At 48.6% G+C, this 27,990-nt stretch overlaps 1 long non-coding RNA gene and 3 other non-coding genes across 6 annotated transcripts; 3 read left to right on the top strand and 1 right to left on the bottom strand.

The window, feature by feature from the left end:
• LOC135406228 (uncharacterized) lies at positions 1-27,789 on the top strand. Of its 3 annotated transcripts, none has more exons than XR_010426246.1 (3): positions 1-52; positions 24,490-24,716; positions 25,779-27,789. It is a non-coding gene; the product is annotated as an uncharacterized LOC135406228 (long non-coding RNA). The 3 variants fall into 3 exon arrangements; XR_010426245.1 differs by having other exon boundaries at positions 35-100; XR_010426244.1 differs by lacking the exon at positions 1-52 and adding an exon at positions 21,021-22,507.
• Positions 9,082-9,154, top strand: TRNAF-GAA (transfer RNA phenylalanine (anticodon GAA)). Its single transcript has one exon. It is a non-coding gene; the product is annotated as a tRNA-Phe (tRNA).
• Positions 9,779-9,851, top strand: TRNAF-GAA (transfer RNA phenylalanine (anticodon GAA)). The gene has a single exon. It is a non-coding gene; the product is annotated as a tRNA-Phe (tRNA).
• On the bottom strand, positions 23,464-23,536 carry TRNAF-GAA (transfer RNA phenylalanine (anticodon GAA)). Its single transcript has one exon. It is a non-coding gene; the product is annotated as a tRNA-Phe (tRNA).
• Positions 27,790-27,990: the final 201 nt, after the last annotated feature.

Raw genomic sequence — 27,990 nt, 5'->3', positions numbered from 1 at the left:
GGGAGAGGCAGCGGCGGCTCCGAGCCGAGGGGTTCCTCGAGGAGAAGCCGAGGTCGGTATCCATGTATCCATCACCTGGAGAGCCGTGAGCCATCCCCGAGTGAGCCACCGGGGTGGGCGGGATGCGGGGGAGAAGGGGAGAGTGGGAGCAGGGAGACAAAAGGGATGAGCGGGGGGTGAGTGTGCCGGGGGAGCTGCCGCACGCTCCTGCCTTTCTCCCACCTGCCTGGGAGCTTTCCAGGGGCCGGGGGAGCTTTGCAGGGGGGGAAAAATGAGCCACGGCAGCACCCCCAGGGCAGTGCTAAAATAGGGTCGCTGTGGGCACGGCGCCCCAAATGCTGACACTGCTCTGGAGGGGTTAGAGGGATTTTTCCTCCTCCTCAGGCCCTGAATCAGGAAAGGGGGGTAGTTCCTGCAGTGCTGCTTTGCTCAGAGCCAGGAAGGCTCCCTGAAGGGATCATGCAATCCTAGAATGATTTGGGTTGAAAGGGACCCTAAAGATCATCTGGTTCCAACCCCCTGTCATGGGCAGGGACACCTTCCACTGGACCAGGTTTCTTAAAATTGTGCTTTTGTAGGAGGGGAAACCCTAAGATTTAGAGCTTTGTGACCCCCACAATGAACACAGGCAGAGCCCTCCTTCCCCTCCCCTGCTTGCTCTCCAAAATCCTCCAACTCCCTTCCCAAATGTTGTGAGGGGAACGCAATCTCACCAGGGCACCCCCAGGTTTCTGTCAGGGGTCGTGCAGGAAGTTGACTGAACATGAAATCTCTACCCAAAGCTTCAGTTTCCTGGTGGGGTGGGGTGGGAAAAATGTCTTAAAATCATATTTTTCACTTGCATGGATTCGTGGAATTGTTCTGGTTGGAAGAGATCTCCCAAGATCACTGGCAGAGGTTGTCCAGAGAAACTGTGGCTTCTCCATCCTTGGAAGTGTCCAAGGTGGGGTTGGATGGAGCTCTGAGCTACCTGAGAGGTTGTGAAAGGGAGTGCAACGTGTCCCTGCCGGTGGCAGGGAGTTAGAACTGGATGATCCTCAAGGTCCCTTCCAACCTAAACCATTCTATGACTCTGTGATCTCAATTTAGGGAAGGGACATTAGTGCAAATCCTGGCAGGAAAAGATAATTGAGTCCAACTGTTACACCCCCACTGCCAAGGCCACCAGTGGGTGGAGATTATTGTGGCTTTTCAGCACCTAAATGGGGCTCCAAGGGAACTGGAGAGGTGCTTTGGGTAAGGGCCTGGAGTGACAGCACAAGGTGAGGCCCTGGCACAGGTTGCCCAGAGAAGCTGTGGTGCCCCATCCCTGGAAGTGTCCAAGGCCAGATTGAATGGGACCTGGAGCAACCTGGGCTAGTGGGAGGTGTCCCTGCCCACAGCAGGGGTTTGCAATGAGAAGATCTTTAAGGTCCCTTCCAACCCAAACCATTCTATGATTCCATGATCATCACGTCCAGGGTAAACCCACCCCCACCACTGTGTTCACCACTAAACCATGTCCTTCAATTATTAAAAAGGAGGCTGTCACTGTCCAAAATAATCGTGGGATGGGGTTCCCTTCCTGTGAGTTGCATAAAAGCACTTCCAGAACCTATCCCTTTTAACTGGGGTATGGATTGTGATTTCTCCACAGCTGAAGAGCTCTGACCCCACATCCCTCCCTGCTAACCTTCTACAAGAGCTTGATCATTTTGGATTACTAGTCAAACATCCATCAGGCCAGAACAAGATCTAGACCTGCCAGTCTTAATTCTTGGAATACACACCCCAGGCTCTGCATCCCATATGTCCCAGGAAAGCCAATACTATGGAATCATTTAGATTGGAAAAGGCCTCTAAGACCACTGAGTTCAACCATTCTCCCAGCTTTGCCAAGGCCAACACCAAACCACGTCCCTAAGTGCCACATCTACCTACACATCTGGTAAATCCCTCTGGGGTTGGTGACTCCACCACTGCCTTGGACAGCCTTTTCCAATATCAGTCTCCCTGCTCCCTGTCCATTTAATCCCACAGAACAGACAGAGATCCCATGAGGAGCAACCAAGTCTTGTCCTGCCCCAGAAGTACCCTATCAGATGTTCACTTAAGACACAGAGGTGAACTCACCTCATCCACTCTTGCCACCTCTGTTCACCCACCCTAAAATCATCTTATTTCTCTTCCCAGCCCCAAACTCAGAGGATTTCCCCATCAGGAGGAGTTTGGGGTCTGTATTGCAGTCTTTTAGGGTACAGAGACCTGTGAGGCTCAAAAACCAATCACCCAAAAGCTGCCAGGAAGGCTCCTACTTGGCCTCTGAAAGGACACCTCCTTGCCCTTAATTTGGGCACTGAGTGGCCAGCACAGAACTTTTTTTCCTCTTCTCCTTTCCCCAAACACTTGTGCAGATTGTCTGTGGCATTTAGAGCAGCTAAAATTATCTCAATTAAATATCTCCACTGCTTTCCTTTGTTCTTTTTTTCTTTTTTTTTCTTCTTTTTGCTCTTTCCTTCCAGACAGCTGGAACATGTTCTTTAGACACTCTGTAAAAACAAAGGGGGAAAAAAAAGAATAAAACACCCTGCCCCAAGCACCCAACAGCTTCAGCTTGGCTTTATTTAGAACCATGGTTGAAATAAATGATGTGAGGAGTATTATAAGATATATTGCTCCAGTATTCATCCATAGGAGACAGAAGAATAGTCTTACCTGGTTATCTAGCCCATCAAAGTCATGGATTGGGGATTACAGGTCTTTTGGAGGTGTGGGAGAAAAAGCTAAAGGGTTGTGGACTGATTTTTGGGGCAAGTTTGGTGCCATGAGATGGAAACAAACCTCTGTCATGCTCCGTGATGTTCCCCCTGCTCGTCCACACGTTTGTCACAACAATTCCTGACCCTTCAGAGTGACCCCTCAGCTTTACAAATTCCCTGCCAGTCTGTTCTGGGAGAGAAAATTCCCTCCCAGCATGAAATTTGGCAGCTGCCTCATCCCTGTGCCTGACAGAATGAATCACCAGAGTTAAGTAACAAACCCATTTATACATCAAGACACCAGCACTGTCCAAACCAAATCATTCCTGTGCTTTTTTATTGTAGATTCTGCTTCTGCTCATCTTGTTCCCTCTCTTTTGTTCCATTATTTTTTCTCCCAGGAACTTCTGGATGTTTTGCAAAACAGTGGAAAAAACTTCAGAAGGGGGTTGGGATGCTCAGCAGAGGCAGAGAATATTTGCCAGCCCTCAGCAGAGGCAGAGAATATTTCCCAGCCCTCAAGAAGGGTTGTTTACTACTAATTTTATGAGTTGCTGGGAAATCTCTCCGGGAACCTCACCAAAGCATGTTTGGCAAGAACAAAAGGCTCGTTAATGAGGTATTGCCACCTGGTTTGTGTATTAATGTCTTATAAATATCCTTACAAACCCCTACACACTTTAAAGCACCTGTTATTTTTACAAATATTTTCTTGGTGCTTTTCTTCTGTCTTCTTAGTGCCCAATTTATTCCTCTGCTCTACTGACAGTTATTAAAGAAGCGATTCCTGAGTGCTTTTGGTCTCTCCTTCAGTAAATGAAATTCGGATGGGTTGAAATAGCAGTGGGTGTTCCACATTGAAAGAGAAATCTGGGGAAAGCACAGGGAAAGCTCTGGGAGTTTGTGGGGGCAGAACAGGATCTGCAGATGCCATTAAGGGAAGGAAAAGCAGCAGGACTTTCACACTGAGCAGGGTTGCAATATTCAGTAATTGGTACAAAACAAGTTTAGGACAAGACTGTGTCTCTCAGCACTTAGATCCAAGAGAAAACACCCAATCTGGGAGTTCTCCTGGTGTCTGGTCAGCCTGGGTTCATGCAGGACACAGCCAAGGACATGGTCACTGCTCTCTTTTTGTAGCTGAGATGCCCTCAGAAAGTTCTGCCTCAATCCCTCAATCTTCCTCTATCTAATTGATGGCCACAGAGCTTTGCTTTTCCAATTTTTCCCATCACTCCGAGTGAAATACATTCAGGATGTTACCCAGAGAAGCTGCCCCATCCCTGGAAGAGTTCAAGGACAGGTTGGATGGAGCTTTGAGAAACCCAGTGGAAGGTGTCCCTGCCCATGGGACACTTTTAAAAGTGATTTTTTAATTCCCTTCCAACCCACACCTTTCTATGATTCTAAGACCTCTTAGATCTCCCTGAAAACAGTCACTAAAGCAAACACTAAAACATTAATTTTCTCAGAAATTGGTGATTTAAACTTGAGGAGAGCTGAAATCCCAGGTCTGGGGTTTGTTTTCACTGTCTCTCCCTCCCAGTGACTACGTGGGAGGTTCTGCCCAGGGCAGATTGCAAATGTCCCCCTGGATGCAAACAATTTCTCTTAGGCAGCAGCAGGACCACAGGCTGAATCCCTCCATGCAGGGTTCATTTTTCCAGGCCAGCAGAGCTCTTATTCACAGCCTGTGGGATTCCTAACAGCCAAACTTAAATAAAAATTCTAAACAACTCCTGGAGCCACCCCCTCGAAGGATGGACTGACAATCTCAGCAGCTTTCAGACATCAGGCTTGGGGAGGGAGAGGAGAGGGCTGTGTGACAGGCAGAGTTTGGCAGCTGGGCTTCATTAACTCTGCTTTTCAAAGATGCATTTCTGTCCCTGGAATAACAATGAAGTTATCCCAGGCCTCCCATTCCATCCCCTTTACTGCCTCCTCTCCCAGCTATTGCTGGAGGTGCAGAGCACCCACAGTCCCCCTTGTGCCATTATCTCCTTCCTTCCCCAACACATTAAACTGCCATCAAAGAGGAGCTTTGCAAACATAGTTTGTTGCCTACTGGAGCCTCACATTTCAGAGCTGCTGCTGCTGCTGCTGCTGTCGCATATTTTGGGGAATTTTATTTTCAAGCAAGTCCATTTTTCCTAATGGGCTCACTTGGGGGACTGCTCAACTGGAGGGGAAATGGAACCAAGCAACATTCCTGCTGGGAGACCTTTAGAAACCTCAGGAAACCTTTTTTTTTTTTTTTTTTCGGAGACAGAAGTTCCATGTTCTTAATGAGATCGTTTTTGGAGAAGTCTGGGGAAAGAGCAAAAAAAAAAAAAAAGAAAGAGAAAATAGCGACAGGAAAATAGAGATAATCACTAAAAATGCTTTTCAAGTAAAGCAGGAACTCACTTAGTGTAATGAGACAGAAAAATTTCCAGAAGCCTAAAGGAGGAACATGGACCTTATTTGAAGCATCAGAGCCAAGTGAGAATGTGAGGAGCAATAACATCCCAACCCTGCAGTGGATGGCACTCCCCTGGTGCAGATGGCTGGAGAAGGAGTGGGGAAATAGGACAAAATCCCACCTGTGGCACAGTTTGATGCCAGGATGTCTCTAAGGAAAACTAAGGTTGGAGACAGATTGGATGTGCTGAGTTGGGTGGAAAAGGTCACCTGTCTGCAGCTCCAGGTGCTGTGTTGACCCCATGAGAAAGGAGTGCACTCAGCAGGGCTGGTGAATCCACATGGCCCACGGAGGTCTGGATGTGGATCTGGACAGGTTCCTTGGCTGTTGGGAAGAGCATTTGGTGGGAGATTTCATGGAATCCCAGGATGGTTTGGGTTGGAAGGGAACTGAAAGATCATCTCATTCCAACCCCCTGCCATGGGGAGGGACACCTTCCACTAGCCCAGGGGTTGCTCCAAGCCCCATCCAACCTGGCCTTGGACACTTCCAGGGATGAGGCAGCCACAGCTTCTGTGGACAGCCTGTGCCAGGTCTTCACCACCCTCATAGCCAAGAATTCTTTCCCAATATCCCATCTAAAGTTACTCTCATTCCGTTTGAAGCCATTCCCCTTTGTCCTGTCACTCCAGGCCCTCCTAAAGTCTCTCCCCCTCTTTCTTGTAATCACCCTTCAGGTGCTGGAAGGCCACATTGAGGTCACCCCAAAGCCTTCTCTTCTCCAGGCTGAACAATCCCAGCTCTCCCAGCAGAGCTGCTCCATCCCTCTGATCATCCTGGTGCCACCTCTGGACTCTCTCCAGCAGCTCCATGTCCTTCCTGTGCTGTTCCCCAGGGCTGGAGCAGCTCTGCAGGGGGGGTCTCACCTGGAGGGGCAGAGGGGCAGAATCCCCCCCTCCCCTGCTGCCCCCGTTTCTCTTGATGCATCCCAGGATACAACTGGATTTCTGGTTTGTGTGGATGTAATTCCATAACCTTGGAAAGCTGCTTCCCTGACTCAGGGCAGATGGACATTTCACAAAGCACAGGCAGATCAGCCCGGAATGGCAGGAAAACGGGAAGAACGGGCGGAGGGAAAGCAAGGACAGAGGGATCTCCTGTCAGCTGCCTGTCATGGCAAAAGCCTCGAGCACCTGAGTGGGAGTGGTGATGAAAGAGCTGGGTGATGGTGGGAAATGTCACCTCCAGCTCAGCTCTGCCCAAATGCCAGCAGGGTTTAACAAGCTGACACTTCCCTGATGCCTCGGGAATCCAGAGCATGAGGATGAGGAGGAGCCAGAGATGTTCAGAACAACATCCAGCTCGAAACCCAGCCTGCAGCATTTTCCAGGAGTTAACACCTACAGAGGAAGAAATAATGTAGTGTTGTATCACCAGATACTCTCCCAGTCTCCAGAGGTTTGTGGCTCAGGCCACAAACCAGGTGGTTCCATCTTCACACACTTTTTAAGGAGTTTTTTCTTCCGTAAATCTTCCTGGTCACCATTTGAATGCTTGTGCTCTGTAATACCCTGGGGCTGGGAGTTACCCAGATAACCAGACACTGGGTGAAGTAATTCCTTATTTTTCTTTGTTCCAGGCTTGGCACTTGCTTGTTCCCACTGATAATCCTTAGTTCCAACATCAGAAGAATCAATAAGCAATCAACCCTTAACAACTACTCCCTAGATCCTATAATATCCTTCCTTTCTCTAGTTCCTATAATATCCTTACTTTCACTCTTTCCTTTTCCTGACTGGGTAAACGTGGTTTACACAGCAATTCCCTGTGCAGAAGTGGCTTTATTAATCTTTTCCACTGGTTAATTTGGGCTTTTTTTCACATCCTTTCTGGGATGAGGACACACAAAAAAAAACAAAAAACAGGCAGTAATGAAGGTGTGGATGAAATACAAGTTTTTTCAGGAGGAATGAGGGCAGATGAGAGAGGTCAAGACCACTACACACTCTACAGTTCCCTTGGGTGCAAAGGACACAAAAGTGACCCGAAGAAAACACCCAAAGAAAATCAAAGATGAAGCACAAGGCCACCTATTAAAAAGGTTTTGCCATAGGGTTAAAGTGGGGACAGAGATGGAAATAGGGAGGGAAATAAGTGTCATGGGGATGGGGCATTTTCCAGCAGGGAATCACGGTATCCCTCTGTCTCTGCCACGACAGTGGAGAGGTTGTCAGGGCAGTTTTCCCAAATCTCTGCTTTGCCCAGTGCAATACTGAGCTGAACATGGCTCAAAAAAAGCAACATCTGCTAAAAGATCTGAGTTTGACCCGCCCACAGAGCAGCCAGAGCAGACATCCCAAGGTCACTCCTGCTTCCACTTCGTTCTCCCCACAGCAGAGCTGCCCATGGACCTCCAGCCCTCAGGTCTGAACTGAGCCAGAAAAACAGGTTTCATTTCTTCCTCTTCCATAAGGAAAAGTCTCAGCTTCCAACTCCTTCCATGTGACACGTTCAACAGGCAACACAAGTCTGACTTCTCATGACTTTGCTCGCAGAGTTTCAGTTCTGAAATTCTGTTTCACCAGCTGAATAATCCAAGTTCCCAGCAAGTCAGCTTCTCCAATTCCTAATTTAACTGCAAGGTAGCACTTCCTTCAAGGCTTGTTCTTTATCCTTTCCACCAACACTGCAAGCATGTGCAAAGTGGTACAAATTCAGTGGGAATTTTGCACCCAGCTGAATATTTCCAGCTAGGCAGAGTGGGCTGGCAAATACCACAGTTTCCATGTTGGGAGCATTTCCTCCTGTCTGAGGAAAGCTGGTGAGAAGCAGAACAGCTTTGGTTTCTGCTTTCCTTGACAAGGAGAAAGCTGGCGAGGCAGAAATGGGACAGCTGGAAGGGCGGAGCTGTGTCCCAAGGGAGCCAGGATCCCACACAGGCCGACCTGGCAGGTGTCCCTTTCCCAGAGAGAACCTGCAGATGGGTCCTTGTCACCCACTCAGAGCCCACTGGACATGGATGATGGGAGCTCTGTGGAGTGACAGGCTAGTCCAAACTCTGAGAAAACTCTGAGCCACCAATATCAGAAGGAGGTGGAGCTGTTGGAGGGAGTCCAGAGGAGGCCACGGAGATGCTCCAAGGGCTGGAGCCCCTCTGCTCTGGAGCCAGGCTGGGAGAGCTGGGGGGGTTCACCTGGAGAAGGGAAGGCTCCAGGGAGACCTGAGAGCCCCTTCCAGGGCCTAAAGGGGTTCCAAGAGAGCTGGAGAGGGACTTGGGACAAGGAAAAGAGTGACAGGACAAGGGGGAATGGTTTCCCACTGCCAGAGGGATGGGAATATTGGAAGGGATGGATATATTGGATGGGATATTAGGAAGAAATTCTTCCCTGTGAGGGTGGGGAGGCCCTGGCACAGGTTGCCCAGAGAAGCTGTGGCTGCCCCATCCCTGGAAGTGTCCAAGACCAGCTTGGACAGGGCTTGTAGCAACCCTAGTGGGAGGGCTAGTGGGAGGTGTCCCTGCCCATGGCAGGGGGTTTGGAATGAGATGATCCTCAAGGTCCTTTCCAACCCAAACTATTCCATAGTTTAAGTATCCAGAGACAGATGTGAACAGACAGAACAGGACGTGTCCCTTCCAACTCCTTGAATATGGCACAAAGGGGATGAACTTCAGCCACACTCCCGTCATCTCCCATGGAACATCTCCCTGGGCCTTTTCCAGAGACAGGGAACTGCACTAGAAGGACCATCAGCCTGATCTAAATGGACACATTTGATTTCCCTGAGTGCCTGGTGCTGTTTGAGAAGGTGGTCCCCAGGGCCCCCTCAGTACTCCCCAGGGACAGAACAAGAGCCAAGTGTCCCCTGAGCCAGTTGGAGCCGCAAAAGGCTGAAAGCTCTTCCTGTTCCAACAGGGTTTGGGACAATGGCAGCCCCAGCAGGGCTGAAGTAGCTCAGCTGGGAGAGCGTTAGACTGAAGATCTAAAGGTCCCTGGTTCAATCCCGGGCTTCAGCAGGGTTTTCCTGCCCTTTTGGGTGCCCAGGGCTGGCATTCCAGTACAACAGAGACAGGGACAGGCAGGAGAGAGGCCAGCAAAGGGCCAGGAGGGGGATGAAGGGGCTGGAGCATCTCTTGTGTGAGAAGAGGATGAGAGAGCTGGGAAAGGTTGCCCTGAGAGGTGAAGTTCCCATTCTTTGCCATATTTCAAAGCCACCTGTATGTGATCCTGGACAACTGCCTGGAGGTGTTCCTGCCTGAGCAGGGGTTTGATGTCCATGAGATCCCTTCTGACCTCAACCAGTCTGAGTCTGTGAAACAGGGACATTGTTTTTAATTCAAAGGCATCAGCAAAAATAGTGATAGAAAGGGGTTTTTCTTTAATTCCTTCGACTGTTTTTTCCCAATCCTGTGTCCTGGACTGCTCTGAGAAGAGGTAGGAAGGTCAACTCACAGGTATTTGGCTGTACAGGAAATCAAACCTGTTATCTGGCACAAGAAATAACACTTTATCAAAAGAGTTCATTTTAGTCTGAATCACAACAGACCTTGAAACAAGCTCTCTCCCTAAAAAGTGCCTTTTTCCTGGCTGTCCTGGTGGGTCTGCCTGTTCCTTACAGGGAAAGGGATCCACATTTCAGGGCTGAAGTAGCTCAGCTGGGAGAGCGTTAGACTGAAGATCTAAAGGTCCCTGGTTCAATCCCGGGCTTCAGCAGCGTTTTGGGAGTTGGACTTGATGATTCATCCCTGGAGGTGTCCAAGGAATGACTGGATGTGGCACTCAGTGCTCTGGGCTGGTTGATGAGGTGGTGATGGGTCAAAGCTTGAACTCGATGACCTTGGAGGTCCTTTCCAACCTAAATGAGTCAATGATATCCTTGTGGGTCCCTTCCAGCTTGGGATATTCTCCAATTCCACGATCTTTGATGAATCTTAGTGCCCTTTCCTGAACCGTCCCGCTCTCACCTTTTTAAAATTAAAGTGTTCAACGTGCAAATACCCCAAAGAGTTCTAAACTGAGTAATTGTGCTTTGGCTTTGCTTCTCTGACCATTTCTGACTAATTCCTGATCCATGGAGACCTTCAGGCAAACAGCAGAGACAAAACAAAACACGAGTTACTAGTTTTCAAATAAAAAAAGTGAGAAGCAAAGCTTTGACTCCCAGTTTCTCAAAGTCACCATCCAATCTCTTCCCCATAGCAGGGCAGAGACTCTTCTTTCTGCCTTTCATTCTAGTGGTGCTCTGGACATCAAGTTTTCAGATTCTGCAGCACTTTCAGGAGATGAATTCCCTGCTCAGGATTTGAATAATGAGTCAACAACATCATCACCTTCTTGAGCCTTGAAGAGACACCATGTCCTGATGGGAAAATGCCTCTGTCAAGAGCCACCACTCAAACATAACCCCACAAATGGAACAGCTGCTCACCCAGGAGGGACCTTTGCAGACCTGATGCCCTCAGGCAGCATCTTGTGGCCCAAGGATGCACCAGCTAAAATTAGCTTTTTAATCCTGACTGCCTTTGCCTGCACCTAAATTAGGCCTCCCGGCCCCCAAATTGGATCAAAGTAGGTCAGAACTCCCTTCGTGGCCCATGTGCAGGATTCAATTATCTCCCATTTGCTCTGTCTTGGGCCTCTTTTTGCCCTGGAAACGGATCTCAGGCAGTTGTAAAACAACATCCTGGGTGTTGCCCTCAGGTTTCAGAGGAGTTTGCACACCCTGGCTGGGATAACTCCTGTTGGTGGGCTCCGACCTCATCAACTCATCCCAGCAATGAGGCTGGAGCCCGAGGGCAGGAGGAAATGCCAGAGCAGAGACACTGAGCCTGAGGCAGAGAGAAGCAGGGTGGCACAGGGAGCAGCAGGGTGGCAGAGGAAGCAGGAGAGTGGCACAGAGAGCAGCAGGGTGGCACAGGGAGCAGCAGGGTGGCAGAGGAAGCAGGAGAGTGGCACAGAGAGCAGCAGGGTGGCACAGGGAGCAGCAGGATGGGACAGGGAGCAGCAGGGTAGCACAGGGAACAGCAAGGTGGCAGAGGAAGCAGGAGAGTGGCACAGGGAGAAGCAGGATGGCACAGGGAGCAGCAGGGTGGCACAGAGAGCAGCAAGAGGGCACAGGGAGCAGGAGAATGGCACAGGAAGAAGTGAGGTGGCACAGAGAGCAGGAGAGTGGCACAGAGAGCAGCAGGGTGGCACAGGGAGCAGCAGGATGGGTCTGGGAGCAGCAGGATGGCACAGGCTCAGCATTCCAGCAGCTCAGCTGAACAATGTTCTGACCTGGTTCCACAGTCCTGGTTTAACAGGTGTGCTGGAAATGGGAATAAGGGCAGTGCCGGGGCTTGTTTGATGCTCAGTGCCCATCCACAGTGTTTAAATGTGCCAACCTGTGTCCTCCAGACAATGCCCAGGCACAGTTCAGGGGTTACCAGGGCCAGGAACTATTCCTGGGAGGTGATTTGGACATAAAAGATCTATTTATGAAGAAAGGCTGGGAGAGCTGGGACTGTTCAGCCTGGAGATGAGAAGGCTCCAGGGAGACCTTAAGCTCTCCCTTCCAGTGCCTAAAGGGGCTCCAGGAGAGCTGGAGAGGGACTTTGAACAAGGACATGGAGTGTCAGGACAAGAGGGAACGGTTTCCCACTGACAGAGGGCAAGATTAGATGGGATATTGGGAAGAAACTCTTCCCTGTGAGGGTAGTGAGGCCCTGGCACAGGTTGCCCAGAGAAGCTGTGGCTGCCCCATCCCTGGAAGTGTCCAAGACCAGGTTGGATGGGACTTGGAGCAACCTGGGCTAGTGGGAGGTGTCCCTGCCCATGGCAGAGGAGTTGGAACTGTGTGATTTTTAAGGTCCCTTCCAACCCAAACCATTCTATGGATTTACGATTCTGTGATTTCTGTTCAGCCAGAGAGGGGAAGAGGTTTCAGCACAGATCTGCCAGATGTTCTCGTGGAGGTGCCAGTGACATCTGGGCTTGCTCACCTCTAAAAGTCCAGCACAAGGAGGCAACCACAATGAAATTCCTTTGGAGCCCAATCCAGCCGTGGGAAAACAAAGGAAAGGGTCCCACTGGTGTCACTCAGGCCCCATGTTCACACTGTAGGACATAAAGAAACCCCCCAAGAGCATCACAGAGAGGGTGGGAGCAGCTTATTTCCCCCCTCCTCCTCCCAACGACTTGGTGCCCTCCTGGCTGGAACAGCTTTGACTCAACCCTCTGTGCCAAAAGCTGCCGGGTTTCCCTGAATTTGGCTCAGAGAAGAGTTAAACCTGTCCCGAAGAAGGGTTAAACCTGCCCCGAAGAAGGGTTAAACCTGCCCCGAAGAAGGGTTAAGCCTGCCCCGAAGAAGGGTTAAACCTGCCCCGAAGAAGGGTTAAGCCTGCCCTAAGGAAGGGTTAAAGCTGCCCCGTGCTCCCGGGGAGCTGCGAGGGCAGGAGCGGGATGAATAACTGCGCCGGGTGGGCGGCAGGAGCGGGGGCGGCCGCCCTGGCAGCGCCTCGCCAGCCCCCAGCACACACTCAGCTCCCTCCTCTCACCCTCTTCATGTCCCCACATCCATCAATCAGCTCCTGGCAGATCCCAAGAACCACCTTTTCCCGAGTCCCCCACAAACACGGCGCTGCCAGTGCCCTTCAATTCGGATTTTATTCCTTTTATTCCAGTGGTTTCTGCCTTTTTTCTCTGAATTTTTTCAGTCCTGACTTGCTGCTGCCGCCCTTCTCCCCCATCCCTGTGAGCGCCTCTCCCCACCTTTCCCACCAGGAGCGCCGGCAGGGATTGATCCACACGCAGGGATCGATCCACACACAGGGATCGACCCACACACAGGGATCGATCCACGCACATCCCCCCTGACCGCACAGCACCGGAGCTGTGTCTCACTGCCCAGGAGACACAGGAGAAAGATCAGACAGATAAAAGGATGGGAATCTCTCAGCAGGAGCTTAAAATTCTTTCCTGCGGAAAAAAACCAAAACAAACAAAAACAAAACAACAACAACAACAAAACAAACAAACAAAAAACAAAACCCAGAAAAACACAAGCAAAACTCACAAAACAAACAAAAATTCCCAAACCAAAAACAAAACAACAAAAAACCACAAGCAAAACCCACAAAACAAACAAACAGACCCCCCCCAAAAAACCCAAAATAAAACACTAAAAAAGCTCCAACCCAACCCAATCAAAGAAACCCCGAAAACAATCCTCCCCCAAAACTCGACCAAAAAAAAAAAAGAACAACAACAAAAAAAGAAACACCAAAAAAAATAAAAACAAAACAAAAAAAAAAACCACAGCCAACCAACCAATTAACCAAAAAACTCCCCAAACCCCTAAAAAAACCCAACCGCCCCCTAAAAAATAAACCCCAAACCAAAATACACATCCCCAAGCAACCAAACACACACACACAGAGAAAACACCCTAAAGCCCAGGAAATTTAGATTTTACTGGTTTTTTTCTGTCACAGTTTTCATTCCCATGGAGTGCTTTTGCTGTTGCTTTGTTTTTCATAGGGTCATAGAATGGTTTGGGTTGGAAGGGACTTGAAATATCCCCTAATTCCAGCCCCTCTGCCATGGGCAGGGACACCTTCCACTAGGCCAGACTGCGCAAACTTATCTTAATACATGGACTAGTCTGCTTTGTCCCTCGCTCTGCCAATGTCTGGCACGAGGAGAAGGCAATTTTTATCCTCATGTCTCAGTTTCAACCCTCAGAAAATCGGGAAAAGTCCTCTGGAACCCTTTGGAAAGCACTCTGGGATCTGACAGCCAGAGCTCTTCGTGGCAGAGGCAGAGAACAAAAGACTTTGCCAGCCCTGAAGATTAATTTCCTAAATTACATGGCAGCTACGAGATGAGGGAAAGAAAGGATTATTATTTGCATGCCCTGGGAGCAATAATCCTGCCTCAACTACTCCAGGCTTAAAGGCATTAAGCCGAGTTTGTGCTGCAGTGCAGAGCTCTTGGACGTGCAGCAGCACCGTGCCAGGAACACAGAGCTCCTGTGGGGCTGTAAAGGTGACAAACACTTCAGTGCAGAGCCCAGAGTGGCATGAAAACCACCCATACCAGCATTAAGGTTTTATAGAATCATAGAATCATTGAATTAGACGGGTTGGAAGGGACCTCTGAGATCATCAAGTCCAACCCTTGATCCAAGCCCGCCGTGGTTCCCAGCCCATGGCACTGATGCCACATCCAGTCTCACCTTAAACACCTCCAGGGATGGAGAATCCACCCCTTCCTGGGCAGCCCATTCGGAGAACTGATCCCTCTCTCTGGAAAGAACTTCTTCGCAATATCCAACCTAAACCCCCCCTGGCACAGGTCAGGGCTGTGCCCTCTTGTCCTACTGCTGGTTCCTGGGAGCAGAGACCGACCCCTCCCAGCTCCCCCCTCCTGTCAGGGAGTTGCAGAGAGTGAGGAGGTCTCCCCTGAGCCTCCTCCTCTCCAGGCTCAGCCCCCCCAGCTCCCTCAGCCTCTCCTCATGGGAATTGTGCTCCAGACCCTTCCCCAGCCTCGTTGCTCTTCTCTGCACCTGCTCCAGCCCCTCCATGTCCTTCCTGAGCTGAGGGCCCAGAGCTGGACACAGCACTCCAGGGGAAGCCTCACAGAGGCAGAATCCCTTCCCTGCTCCTGCTGCCACACTCTTCCTGATCCAGGCCAGGATCCATTGGCCTTCTTGGCCACCTGGGCACACTCTGGCTCCTCTTCAGCTTCCTGTCCATCCCAACTCCCAGGTCCCTTCCTGCCTGGCTGCTCTCCAGCCACTCTGTCCCAGCCCGTGGAGCTGCCGGGGGTTGTTGTGGCCAAAGTGCAGGACCCAGCCCTTGGCCTTGTTGAACCTCATCCTGTTGGAATCAGCCCACGGATCCAGCTTGTCCAGGTCCCTCTGCAGAGCCCTCCTGCCTTCCAGCAGATCAACACTCCCCCCCCAGCTTAGTGTCCTCTGCAAATGTATCCCACAGTCTTTCCATCAGTGGGACACAGGAGCTGCCACCCAGAGCCTCTGACAGCAGGATTAGGCTCAGCTTTTCTCATCCCAGCTGAGCAGGTGAGGTCGAGGTTGACCTCGTGGCACCTGAAGTCTGAGTGGCACCAACTATCCCTGTGGACTTCAGAGGGATCCTGGGATAACTAAAGGCTTTACTGCTAAGAAGTTCTGCCCCAAGGATCCTCGGGAAGCCGCCCATGACCTGGGAGCTGACCCTCCACAGAGAAGTCCAGCTGTTCCTAAGAGCTCAGCTGAGCACTCGGCTTTGCCAAAAGCTGAGCTTAGAGTTGCAGATCCACCCCTGCCTGCCCTAAAGGTCAGAGTTGTCAGGATATTTTAAAGAGCACGAGGTCCTTGTTCAACTGATGAACATCATGTGACTTATCCAGTGTAAATGTGACCTGGGGTTGGAGCCCCTCTGCTCTGGAGCCAGGCTAGGAGAGCTGGGATTGTTCAGCTTGGAGAAGAGAAGGCTCCAGGGAGACCTGAGAGCCCCTTCCAGCCCCAAGAGAGCTGGAGAGGGACTTTGGAGAAGGGGTGGAGTGACAGGACAAGGGGGAATGGCTTCCCACTGCCAGAGGACAGGGTTAGATGGGATATGGGGAAGGAATTGTTCCCTGGGAGGGTGGGGAGGCCCTGGATCATGTTTTCCAGAGAAGCTGTGGCTGCCCCATCCCTGGAAGTGTCCCAGGCCAGGTTGGATGGTGTTTGGAGCACTGGGATAGTGGAAGGTGTCTCTACCTGTGGCAGGGGTTGGAATTCCATGATCTTTCAGGTCCTTTCCAACCCAGGCCATTCCATGATTCTATGACTCATTCTATATGAGAATAAAGGTAGTTCTTCCTTTGAGGTCATCCAAAAAAACCCCTGGAAAATTTTGACTTAGGATTTATCTCACTGTCTAAACTGTGCCTTAAAATGGAGTATGGACATGTGTCACGAAAAAAAAAATCATAAAAAAAAAATAAATAAAAAGGAAAAAGACAAAAATTCCTCTTTCAGATGAATCAACTGTCCGAGATTTGCTCTGAACACCAAATGCTAAAACTGGAGAATAACAAAAGAATTTGTGGGTTCAGCTCAGTTCCTCAGAGGAACTAAAGTAAAAAACAGCCAAAACACCTCAGAAGGGTCATGGTTTTAGGGTGTGTGGCTGATTAATTAAATGCAATTTAGGTTATTATTTGGGCTGTTAACTTTTAGGGCAACGGGCTCTCCTTTCCCTTGGGTTTGAACAGCAAAGTCTGATTTTGTTTGTGACTTCAGGGGGCTGGTGGGGGAAAAAGGAGAGAACATGAAGTTCTGCTCCTTCCATGTGGAAGGAGGCTATTTAAATATGCAAATTGTGCTCAGAAATGCAGACAGAAGTAGGATTTTGGAGCTTCCTGCTGTCGTTTATGAGATGTGGAGGGTTTTATTCCCCTGCCCAGGGTGGGATTTAGGATGGAGAAAGAGTTAATACATCTCTGTCAGGTTTTGGGAGCACCCAGGAGGGAACAGAGTCTGGAATTCCATGCAGAAGGGTGGGTGGATTTCAGTTTGGTTCCCAACAGCCCAGAAAACACCCTTGGCAAAACTCTGCAAATTCAGGAAAACAGTTCATAAAAAAGGATAAGAATCCAGCAGAGGAGTGAATTTAATTCCTATATAATATGTGAGGTTTTAAACTACACTTAGATCATTATTTTAAGCCACTTGACTTGTGTCACATGGGTTGAAAACTTCTCTTTTGCTTTGGAATTTTAACTTTGTCTTATAATCCCTCATTCCAAGCAAGTGGGAATGTCTAGAGGAGAGTTTGCCCTGTTGAGTTTTGTTTCATTGGAAAAAACAAAACAAAACAAAACAAAAAAACCCAAAACAGATCTGGGAATATTTCAACTCCCAGGCAAGGAGCAAAGGATCAAATTAAGAATTAAAAGACACTAGAAACAAATGGGAAAATGTCTTTATAACGAGCAATATCCCTGTCCATGGTCAGAAGATGCTGGACAGGTGTTTCCTCCCAGAGGGATTTTGGTGGAGTCGGTTCCACATTCCCATTTCTTTCCCCCTGACACGGGGAAACTCCTCGAGTCGTTTGGAATCGGTGCCTCTGCCTCCGGTATTTTCGTGCCAGGCGGGATCCGTGGGTGATTCTCTGCTCCAGTTTTCAAGCAGAAAGTTCTCACAAATTGACGGAGGAGGTTTTGGCACCTCCGCCGGAGGAGCAGCGAGAGCGAAGGAGATGGAGGAGGAGGAGGAGGAGGAGGAAGAGAAGCGAAATGGGCTTTTAAACCCCATAAAATTAGCATTTCAAACGGCGGCAGCTTTTCCTTCCCTGCACTGAGAGCAATCGAACAATCACCTGCTGCTTTTAGTGTCACCCCATTCAGGATCCTCATGGGTGGCTAAACACGTTCAGGGTGTCCTGGGGCTCCAGGGAAGCTGCTTTTGCAGCTGAAACCTTGCAAAAGTCGAGTTCAGATTTTCCCTTGCCGTGAAATCTCCCCAATTCTTGAGCCAATAATTAAAATTAAAAAAAAAAAGTCAGGAGTAGAACACTTTTAAAACCACTGAGGGTGCATTTTTTTTTTCAGCCCAAGGATTTTTAGGCCTCGAGGTCTCAGATCATCACCTGGAGTTTTAAATATTTAGCTGAAGTTTTTAAGTTAAGAGCTGTTTTTCTTGTGTGTTTTTTTTTTTTGTTATTGTTGTTTTGTTTGTTTGTTTGTTTGTTTTGGTTGGTTTGTTGTTGGTTGTTTTTTTTCCCAGACTCTCAATATAGTCAGGAGAGGTAAAACTCAGTTCCTGTGCAATTGTAGTGCTTCCCTGGGGTAAGACCTGTTAGCTCAGGGTTTGGAGCTGATCTAAAAAACGTAAGCATAATGTAACAATAAAGTATATTATATAAAGCATAACAATAAAATATAATATTAAACAGACAATATAATAATAAAATAGAAATATAGAAAATATAGAAATATAGAAAACTAATATAGAAATATAGAAATATAGAAAACTATAGAAATGTAGAAAACTAAATTTAGAAAATATAGAAACATAGAAAATATAGAAATATAGAAATCTAAATATAGAAATATTTAGAAATATAGAAAACTAAAATTATTAAATATATAACAATAAAAATATAAATATATAATATAATTATAAAATATAATATAAAAATATTAGAAATGTCATTCCTGCCAGCCCTGTAAAGGTTCCTGTTTTGGTGGGTGATGGGAAACACAGTGACACAAGATGCTGGAGCCTGGAACTGCACCCCAGGACCTTCCCAAAGGTGTCTTTCCAGTGGAGCAGGACCCGACAGCAAGGGAAAATATGTGCCTAGAAATGTGATTTCCCAGTTGCTGATGCCTGGATTGGTGTCTGAGTAACCTGCTCTAGTGGAAGGTGTCCCTGCCCATCGCACGGGGGTTGGAACTGGGTGATCTTTAAGATCCCTTCCAACCCAAACTCTGATTCCATGATTCCAGGAATCAGGTGTCAGCGGGACCTGTGAGAGCCTCAGCTGTGAGTGGTGCTGTGGGAAGGGAGCTGTGGCCTCCCCAGGTGTCATTGTGGAGGAGATAAGACATAAACAAGATTTAAAAAAAATTCAAATAAGATGGAAGATGTGAGGAGAAGGAGACAAACTCCCCCCAAACACCTCAACACTTGCAAATGTGCTTGTAACCATCAGCAACACAAATCCCTCTCCATCAATCCTCCAGCAGTGCCGAGGAATTTGTCCCATTCCAGGGCTGGCAGCTGTCAAGAGAAACAGTTAAAAGTTGGTCTCACACACTGCAGCAAATTCCAGCAGCATGTGGAAATGTGAGAGAGAGATTTCCCGAGGAATATGCAATGGATTCATTAATCCAAAGGAGCTAAACTTTCTGGGTGATCTGTTCCCCGCTGGATAACATTGGTGAGGATGCAAACACACCTCTTTGAGCCCTTCTTGTCCCCTCAGCGAACTCCCAGGTCAGGGTCAGGCCAGAAAGTTGCTCTCAAAACACAGCTGAACGTCACAGGATCCCCAGTCCTGCTCTCACCTCCTCCAGGAACAGCTTTCCTTCCCTTCCAGGTGAACTTTTCCCTCCCTGCTGTTCCTGGCTGGCTCCCTCTGGAAGGTGGGAGTGCTCTGCTGGGTTGAGGGGATGGGAAGTACAGACAATGAGCAAGGCAGGGCTCTGGGAATGTGGTACCAGTTATCCCTATTCCCTGCTGGAGGGTTCTGCTGGCACTCCCAGGAGACAAAACATCCCTCTGTGTGTCCAGCCACCTTTGCCAGATGATTTTATTGTTGAGGGGGACAGGAAAACAACAGGGAAGGGCTGGAAAATTCAACTAGTTACATTTTCCCCTCTCTGCCACAGCTTTTCATGGAAGTTTAGAGTTTAAATCATAGAGTTGTTTAGGTTGGAGAAGACCTTTAAGATCAGCAAATACAACCATTAATGTAAAAATACCCCAGTCCACCACTAAACCGTGTCCCCAAGTGCCACATCCACACGGCTTTTAAATCCCTCCAGAGATGGGGACTCCCCCACTGCCCTGGGCAGCTGGGCCAGGGCTGGGAAACCCTTTCAGTGAAGAAATTGTTCTTAATATCCAACCTGAGCCTCCCCTGGTGTGACTTGAGGCCGTTTCCTCTCATCCTATTCTGTGGTACTTGGGAGCAGAGCCCTAGTCTGACCTGGTTCCACCCTCCTGTTGGGGAGTTGCAGAGAGTGAGAAGGTCCCCTTTGAGCCTCCTTTTCTCCAGGATGAGCCTCCCCAGCTCCCTCAGCTGCTCCTGGTGCTCCAGACCCTTCCCAGCTCCGTTCCCTTCCCTGGACATACTCCAGCCCCTCAATGTCTTTCTTATCATGAAAGGCCTAAAACAGCCCCCAGAATTTGCATTTGAGTTGGGTTTCAGCTGGATTTCAGTTGGATTTCAGTTGCTGATCACAGCCCTGGTCCTGCCGGTCACACAATTCCTGGTCTAAGATATAATGATTTAATAGTGGTTTAAACTTCCTGATAAGGAAACTTTCCACAAGCACACACAGAGCCTCCTGGAGCACCCAAATAAGCGGGATTTGAGGGAATGTGGGTCTCTGTGTGGATACAGGAAAAGAGCAAATAGGACCTTAAATCAATTCAACTTGTGGGAGGTGGATTTGGAGGCACCTCTGTCTTGTCCCTGCTTTGAGCAGTGGTGGTCACTGCTCTTGCCAAAAAGAGCAAGTTTCCACAACCAGAAACAGATCCCCTGAATCCCAAAGTTTTCCTTGGCCATTTAAATGTTCTGTACCAGCTGTGACCCAGATTCTGGGTCTCTTACCTCATCTCCAGTCCATCATCCTCTTTCTTACACTGTTTCCTAATTATTTACCTCATCTCCTGGTGTTCTGGGATGATCTGTCCCCTTCTTTCTTACCACTCCCACCTCCCATTTCCGATCCAGTCTGTGGTGAATTCACCTGCAAGTCACAGGAGTTTCTTAGGAACAGCTGAGTGACGCTGATTCCAGCTTTGTGAGGGCTGTGTTTTCCTGGAGAGCATGACTGTTCCCAACTCCTGCAAATAAAAGGAATTAAACAGAGGATTCGAGAGGTGTGTGAGTAATGCAGCACCATCCCTGGGGACACGTGCTGGGGGAATACACACAAACAAGCTGAGAACACAGAGAACAACGAGTGCTTCCATGGGAAGGGAAGGGAAGGGAAAGGGAATTGCTACAGCAAAGGGAAACTGAGGCCCAGGGTTACAGTTTGCACAGCTCATTCAGCTGGTTTGGTGCAGAGCCTAAACTAAGGCTCTTCCTGATTTGTTGTGGGTTTCACTGCCTGAATCAGGCAATAAAGCTGAATTTATTTGCACAACAGGAAGATAAGGCTGTGAACTTCATCCTGCTAAAGAGACCAGGGAAAGGCAAAGGAGCTGGGGAAGAGTCGGGAGAACAAATCCTATGAGGAGAGGCTGAGGGAGTTGGGGGGGCTCAGTCTGGAGAAGAGGAGGCTCAGGGGGGACCTTCTCACTTTCCACAACTTCCTGACAGGAGGGGGAAGCCAAAAGGGGTTCAACAAGTAACAGGATGAGAGGACACAGCCTCAAGCTGCGCCAGGGGAGGTTTAGATTGGACATTAGGAGGAATTTCTTCTCAGAAAGGGGGCTTAGACATTGGAATGGGCTGCTCAGGGAGGTGTGGAGTCATCATCCTTGGAGATGTTGAAGCAGAGCCTGGACGTGGCATTCAGTGCCATGGGCTGGGTGCCAAGGTGGGGTTGGGGCACGGGTTGGACTCGATGATCTCAGGGGTCTTTTCCAACCTAGTTGATTGTGATTCTGTGTCCCAAACAATGGTGTGTCCCAGTGACTTGGACCTTTCTCTTCATGACATCCCCAGCTTGGTTCTTCCTCCCCTCATTACTCTTGTCCTAATTAACAAACCACAGTGAAGCTTCTCTTTCTCACAGCCAGACACAGGCCTGGTGTTGGCTCTGCCTCATCTGTGCATTGCCCTTGTTGCCTAAAATCAGAGAAATAATTCTCTGGACAGTTTTGAGTATAGAAAAGTAGAAAGCAGCACTTTAACTGTGGTGCCTTTGGTGCACAAACTATACTGCACACGCCCACAGTACAGGCCTTTACAATTTTTATAATACCATCTAATTACAATATCTAGGCATTACCTCATTAGTTACACCCAGCCCCAAAACTGTCTGTCCCATTGTCCCACCCTCAGACACACCTCCCAAATTTCAGTCAGTGGTGGCAAAACAACCACCCCTTCATCCCTGTCCTCCTCCTCCTCATCATCTCTGTCCTGCTTGCAACAGCTTCAAGGCTCCTGAGCAGTTTTGACTTGGTTATATCAAATGGTGTGATCCTGTTATGTCTTATTCCGAGTACATTTTCTCCAGATAAGCTGTTTTTCACCTTGCTCAAATCTCGGTCCGTTGGAATCCTCGGCAAGGAACGTTAAACATTTTCGGAAATCTCGTACAGAGGTGCTAAAAGTGCCACACTAAAAGAGCTAAACTAAAATTGGATGTGACACAGAGTTGAAGGCATCACCCTCGAGCCTGTTCCAGGGCCTCCTGACCGTGGTTGAGCACCGAAAGCCTCCTGATAACCCGAGGACTCTGTCACAGCGAGCTCCGTTCGCACCGAGCTGGCACCGCTCCCACCCACCGCCTTCCCCACCTCCGAAGGAGTCTGGAGCTCAGCAAGGGGAAGGAACATTCCATAGAAGGGAAGAGATCTCTGCCAGGCTCTGCAGAAATGGGACACAGATGGTGCCTTAAAGGAGAGCGGAAGTTTATTTGGGGGCCCTGTTCGTGACGTCGCGCTGCAGATCCCGCAGCAGATGACAGACACCAGCATCTCAGAGAGGGTGAGGAGTTAATTTTGGGGCTCTTAGTTTGACTAAAAATAAGAAAAAATAAATCAAGGAAAAAGAGGAAAAACTTCACCTTGATAAATGTTTCAAGGATAGGAGTGTTTAAACCTGCTTATTTATGTGTAGGTCTGGTTTTTCCCACACCCTGATCTTTATCACAGCTCTGTTGGCTGGTTGCTCAGCCAGGGTGGTTGGGCTGGTTGACCAGGTGGACACCGCTGATGGGAAAATATGAAGATTTCATTAGTTTGGCTTTTCCCTTATCTAGATGTAAACTTTTATCCTTGCCCTCTCCACACAGAATAGTTGGAAGGGATTTCTGGACATTTTCTAGTGCAACCCCCTGCTCTAGCAGGACCACTGAGGGCCAGTTCCCCAGGATATATCCAGGTGGCTTCTTAAGATGTCTCAGAATGGAGATTCCACAACCTCTCAGGAGAGCCAGCCCCAGGTCTCTCTCATAAAAGAGATGCTCCAGTCCCTTCATCCCCTTGAGCTGGGCCACTTCAGCTTTGAGAAGAGACACTGAGAGGGAACCTCATCCCTGTCTGTCCGTGTGTGCAGGGAGGAGGCACAGAATGGACCAGGTTCTGCTCGGGGGGGCCCAGCAATGGCACAAGAGGAACAGGCAGGAACTGATGCCCAGGAAGTTCCACCTGGACATGAGGAAGAACTTCTTTGCTGGGCAGTGACTCAGCACTGGAACAGATTTCCCAGAGAGGGTGTGGAGCCTCCCTCACTGGGAATATTCCAGACTCATCTGGACACCATCCTGTGCCCTGTGCTCTGAGATGACCCTGAGTTTGGACTGGATGACTCGCTGTGGTCCCTTCCAACCTTTCCCATTCTGTGATCACCTTCCTGGCCCTTTGCTGGCCTCTCTCCTGCCTGTCCATGTCTCTGTTGTACTGGAATCCCCGCCCTGGGCACCCAAAAGGGCAGGAAAACCCTGCTGAAGCCCGGGATTGAACCAGGGACCTTTAGATCTTCAGTCTAACGCTCTCCCAGCTGAGCTACTTCAGCCCTGCTGAGGCTACAATTGTTGCAAAACCTGTTGAAATATGATGATCTTTCAGCCTTTTTGGGCAGCCTTTAGTTGATTTTGGCTTGAGAGAAAAGGAAGTTGTTTCAGGGAATAAGATACAGGCAGAATGAGATCAAAAGCACTGGTTCAAGGTGCCTGCCCAGACTCCCTGTCAGTGTCTGTGACTTCCATGCATGACTTTAATCATGTGAATCTGGAGGATGGAGCCGGGAAACACTTACTTTGATATTAGAGAAGCTCACAAATCATTGCAAGGAAAACAAGGAGACGGAGTAAAGTCTCTGTAGCTACAAAGCTGCAGAAGGGGAAGCTGAATGTGGAGTGACAAAGGTGGTGGAGGATGAAGTGAAAGACATTCACTGTAGGGAAGGCTCAAGAGATAACTGGGAAGAAAGTAAAAGGGACAATCAAACACAGACTCCTCTCTCTGGGCTGGTGCTGAGGACATTGTCTTGTCTCATCCCTCAGACCATGTCTTGTTTTTGTGCTGTTCAGGGTTTCAGGTTGGTCTGACATCCAAAAATACACATTGGACAGGTCTAAAATACCCAAACCACTTCCTTGTAGCATGTCCTGATAAGAAATAATAAATATAAGAAATAATAAATTGGGGCTCACTGCTGTTCCTGAAGGCCAAGGTCCATAACATTGGGAAGAAATTCTTTACTCAGAGAGCAGGAACAGGCTTTCCAGAGAATCTGTGGCTTCCCCATCCCTGGAAGTGTTCAAGGCCAGGTTGGACAGGGCTTGGAGCAACCTGGTCCAGTGGCAGGTGAGTGGGATGAGATGATCTTTAAGGTCCTTTCCAGCTCAAATCATTCTGGGCTTTTATGATAAAACACAGCTAAAATCTGGATTTAAACAGAAGCCTTGAGCTGAGAGCCATCATGAGCATTAGCATTGAACAGACTTTCCTAACATCTTTTCACAGAGCCCACGGAAGGATCTGGAGTTATCCATGGAGCCTGGCTAATCTGTGCACACCAATCTGTCTCTCTCCACCCAGGGAATGGGAGCCTGGCAGATTCGTGTGGTGAGATGGGACAGGTTTGCCCAACCCACCAACTTATCCTGCAAATAATTCGCTCCCAGGGCGATCTCCCATCTTTCCCCAGCTCCAAATTCACGTCTTCCCAAAATACTTCTGTGAAATGCACGGTGAGTTTTCCATGTCTGTCAAAAATCTGGTAGAGAAAGGTGTCAAAAATATATTTAATCTGGGCTTGAATGTTCAGCTCGACAGCAGCAGATATTTCCTCCCAGGGATTTATTAGATAACAGTTCCTTGATATTTAGAGCTCCCAAACTAGGCTATGGAATATCCAGACAACAGAATCATACCCTAAGTGGGTTTTCTTCCTGCAAAAACACTTCCATTCCTGGATCCCAGTTGTGATCCCACCCCTGGTCACTGAGGAACTGGTCACATGTGTGGCTGAGGGTCACAGCATCTTTGTGCTTCTCAGATGGGGACATTTTTGGCCAGCTGAGCAATGATACTCCCATTTAAGCTTATAAATTGTCTCCTACATATAACAGATCCAGCTCCTGAAAGCTCAGTGTTGCCAAGAGAAAGGTTCTCCAAGGTGTCCTTGGAGCCTTCTCTTCTCTGGGCTGAACAAATCCATCTCTCTCAGCCTTTCCTCACAGGAGAGGAGTTCAACCTCTCTAATAATCTTTGTGGCCTCCCCTGGACTTGCTCCACAGTAGACAACTCCCCACACCAGTGACTCAAGATGTTGAGAAGCTGTGGCTGCCCCATCCCTGGAAGTGTCCAAGGCCAGGTTGGACGGGGCTTGGAGCAGCCTGGGCTAATGGAAGGTGTTCCTGCCCATGGCAGAGGGATGGGAAAGAGATGATCTTTAATGTCCAGGGCATCACTAAAGACCTTGGCCAAGAGACAACACAACCCAAACCCAGATTCCTCTATTCTGAGTCTGGTGGAGATGCTGAAATGAGAGGAATCTCCAATATTGCTGACAGGGTTGGAGCCTGAAGACTGACTAGGTCTCAGCTCTGAAGTGGGAATGAGCAATCCTTGTTCTCTATCCTATTGAATGTCTCTCTCATCTCCACCTGGATCTCAAGATCCATAAGGAGAAGGTATTGGAAATTGGCCCCAGTAAATATTTTCAAGAAATCCTGCAATCTGCCCCCTGCAAAATCATTCCCAAAACGAGGCTCGATGCTCAGAGCAGCTCTGGTTATATTTATTTACAGAAGGAGCAATTCAGTGACTACAGATCCTACAAGTCCAGCTTGGCTCAGCCTGCAGGGACTGAAAACTCTTCCTGGTTTATTTTCCCACATTTGGATGCTGAAGGAAGTAAGAGAAAGGGTTGCAGAGCCAGATGATTTATCAGCTGATGATTATTGTGTGGCCCATCACAAGTGTTCCCTTGTACGTAAAGCTTTGCTTTGAAGGGTTATTAAAGCCTGGAGTTCAGCTTTGCTCCAGGCTTAGCTTTCCTTCAAAGACTCTTGTCTTTGAAGGCAAATCAAAATAATCCAGTGTCTATTTTGAAACATCAATGCCTCTGATTCTGTGAAATGGTGTTGTTCTGTTCTTCTCTTAAGAGCTGGGAGCTATTTAGTTCAGCAGCATTGGAGATCAACAAATTCCTGGAAGGCCAGATGGGGACAGCAGCGTGACAGGTAGCAAAGAACACAGGAGAAGACCCAGCAGGACATTTTTTACTGCAAACCCAGGAGTTTGGGAAATGTTCCTGGGGTGGGATTCGTCTCACTTGATTTCTTGGAGGGCAAAATGCAAATCACTAAACCTGACCTAAACATAGAATGGTTTGGGTTGGTAGGGACCTTCAGGATTACTTAATTCCAACCCTCTGCCATAGACAGGAGCACCTTCCACTAGTCCAGGTTGCTCAGTCACCAGATAGAGCCCACAGAAATCAAATGCTGATTTCCAAAACTGAATCTGCCTTCAAAATCCAAACAAAAAATTTCAGAAGTCGACTCTGGAGGTCTCTGTGTGACACCTGGGGCGTTGTCAGCATGTTCTCCTGGCAACCTGGGCATCCCCTTTCCAGCAGCAAACCATAAATGCATCAAGATCAGCTTTGTTGGGAGTTACAGTTCCCTCCCTGCAGCCAGGAATGAAATAACCCCATAAGTGCCAATAAGAAAAGTTATTTCCACTCCTGAGTTCAACTCAAACTCTGGTGAAGTTCCTGCCCACAGGAGCCAGGTTATGTCTTCCCGTGGGGTTTTCCAGAATCCAGTGCAAAGATGGGCTGAGTCCTATCAAAAATTCTTCTCCAAATCAAATCACAACCAATAGCCCAGATCACTTTGAGGTCTGCACGAATCTCATCCAACTCTTCCTGAGCTTTTTGGGGCAGGGGTCTCGGAATTGGGGTTTAGGTCAACGTGGCTCGAAGGAGACAAAGCACATCAAAGGCTTCTCAAGGCCAGTGGTGCCACCTAATGGGAAAATTCCCAGGGAATGAGTTCCTCGGAAGTGAAAGCCCTTATCTGGAGTGTTGCTAGGTGACGTCGAGATGGAAATCAGGAGCCCTGACGTAAGTACCTCATTTCTGCTGCTTTACGACCATTCCTCCGTCAATCCAGTCCCTTTTTCCCCAGCATCCGAGCCACACGCGCGGGATCGCCCTGGGAATTTCGGGCTATTTCCTGCTTTTAAATCCATTCTCAGCAATGCCCTGAAGCTGCCAAAGGGATTTTGTCCTTCTTGACGCTCGGCGTGGAGAGGAAATTATCCCAGATTTTTGGAATATGAAGAGCCAGGCAGAAAACAAGAGGGAATGCAGGAGTGCCATGGGAGAGGCCAGGAATCTGTGGGTTTTATCCTTAGTTACAGGTTTTGAAAATGAGAGGTGATGCAGGCTCTGCACTGCAACCTCCCCACTCTGCTGCAGCTCAGATCCCTCTGGAATCACACTGTGGCTCTGCAAAAAAAAAAAGGATAATATCTCAAAAGTTCCCAAATGGTAACTCCCTGCAGCCCCTCCAAATCATAAATAATCGTGAGAGTGGGCAGAAATGAAGTGGGAAGCCTGTCCTGGTCTCAAGGGATTAATATGTTCCCTGACTGTGTTGTCTTCCCAACACCTCCACCTGTTTTTCCCTGACAGTCACTCACCACCATATCTCTGTTCCCTTTATTTTTCAGGAGTGTGTTACAGGGTTAGAGCAGGGTCTGGATCATTCTCAGGTCTCATCTCTACCATCAATAAATCGAAATTTTTAAGCTGTCTCAGTCAGGCTTTCTATATTTCCATTTCTCTGAAGAGGTATTTCCAAGATTCTGTCAATTTTTCCTGGGATAAAGGTGTTTGTAAGGGCTCACAATAAGAAAATTATGTAATGTGGTGTCAAAGCTTTGTTTCTGCTATTCTTGAGGACAGGGCACAAGTGAAGTAGGGGAGGATTTAATCCTTCTTTCAATCAA

This window comes from Pseudopipra pipra, chromosome 1 (assembly GCF_036250125.1).
Source record: "Pseudopipra pipra isolate bDixPip1 chromosome 1, bDixPip1.hap1, whole genome shotgun sequence".
In the NCBI taxonomy this organism is placed as follows: domain Eukaryota; kingdom Metazoa; phylum Chordata; class Aves; order Passeriformes; family Pipridae; genus Pseudopipra; species Pseudopipra pipra.
The sequence above is the reverse complement of the archived record's forward strand: the minus strand, read 5'-3'. Positions and strand labels throughout refer to the sequence as shown.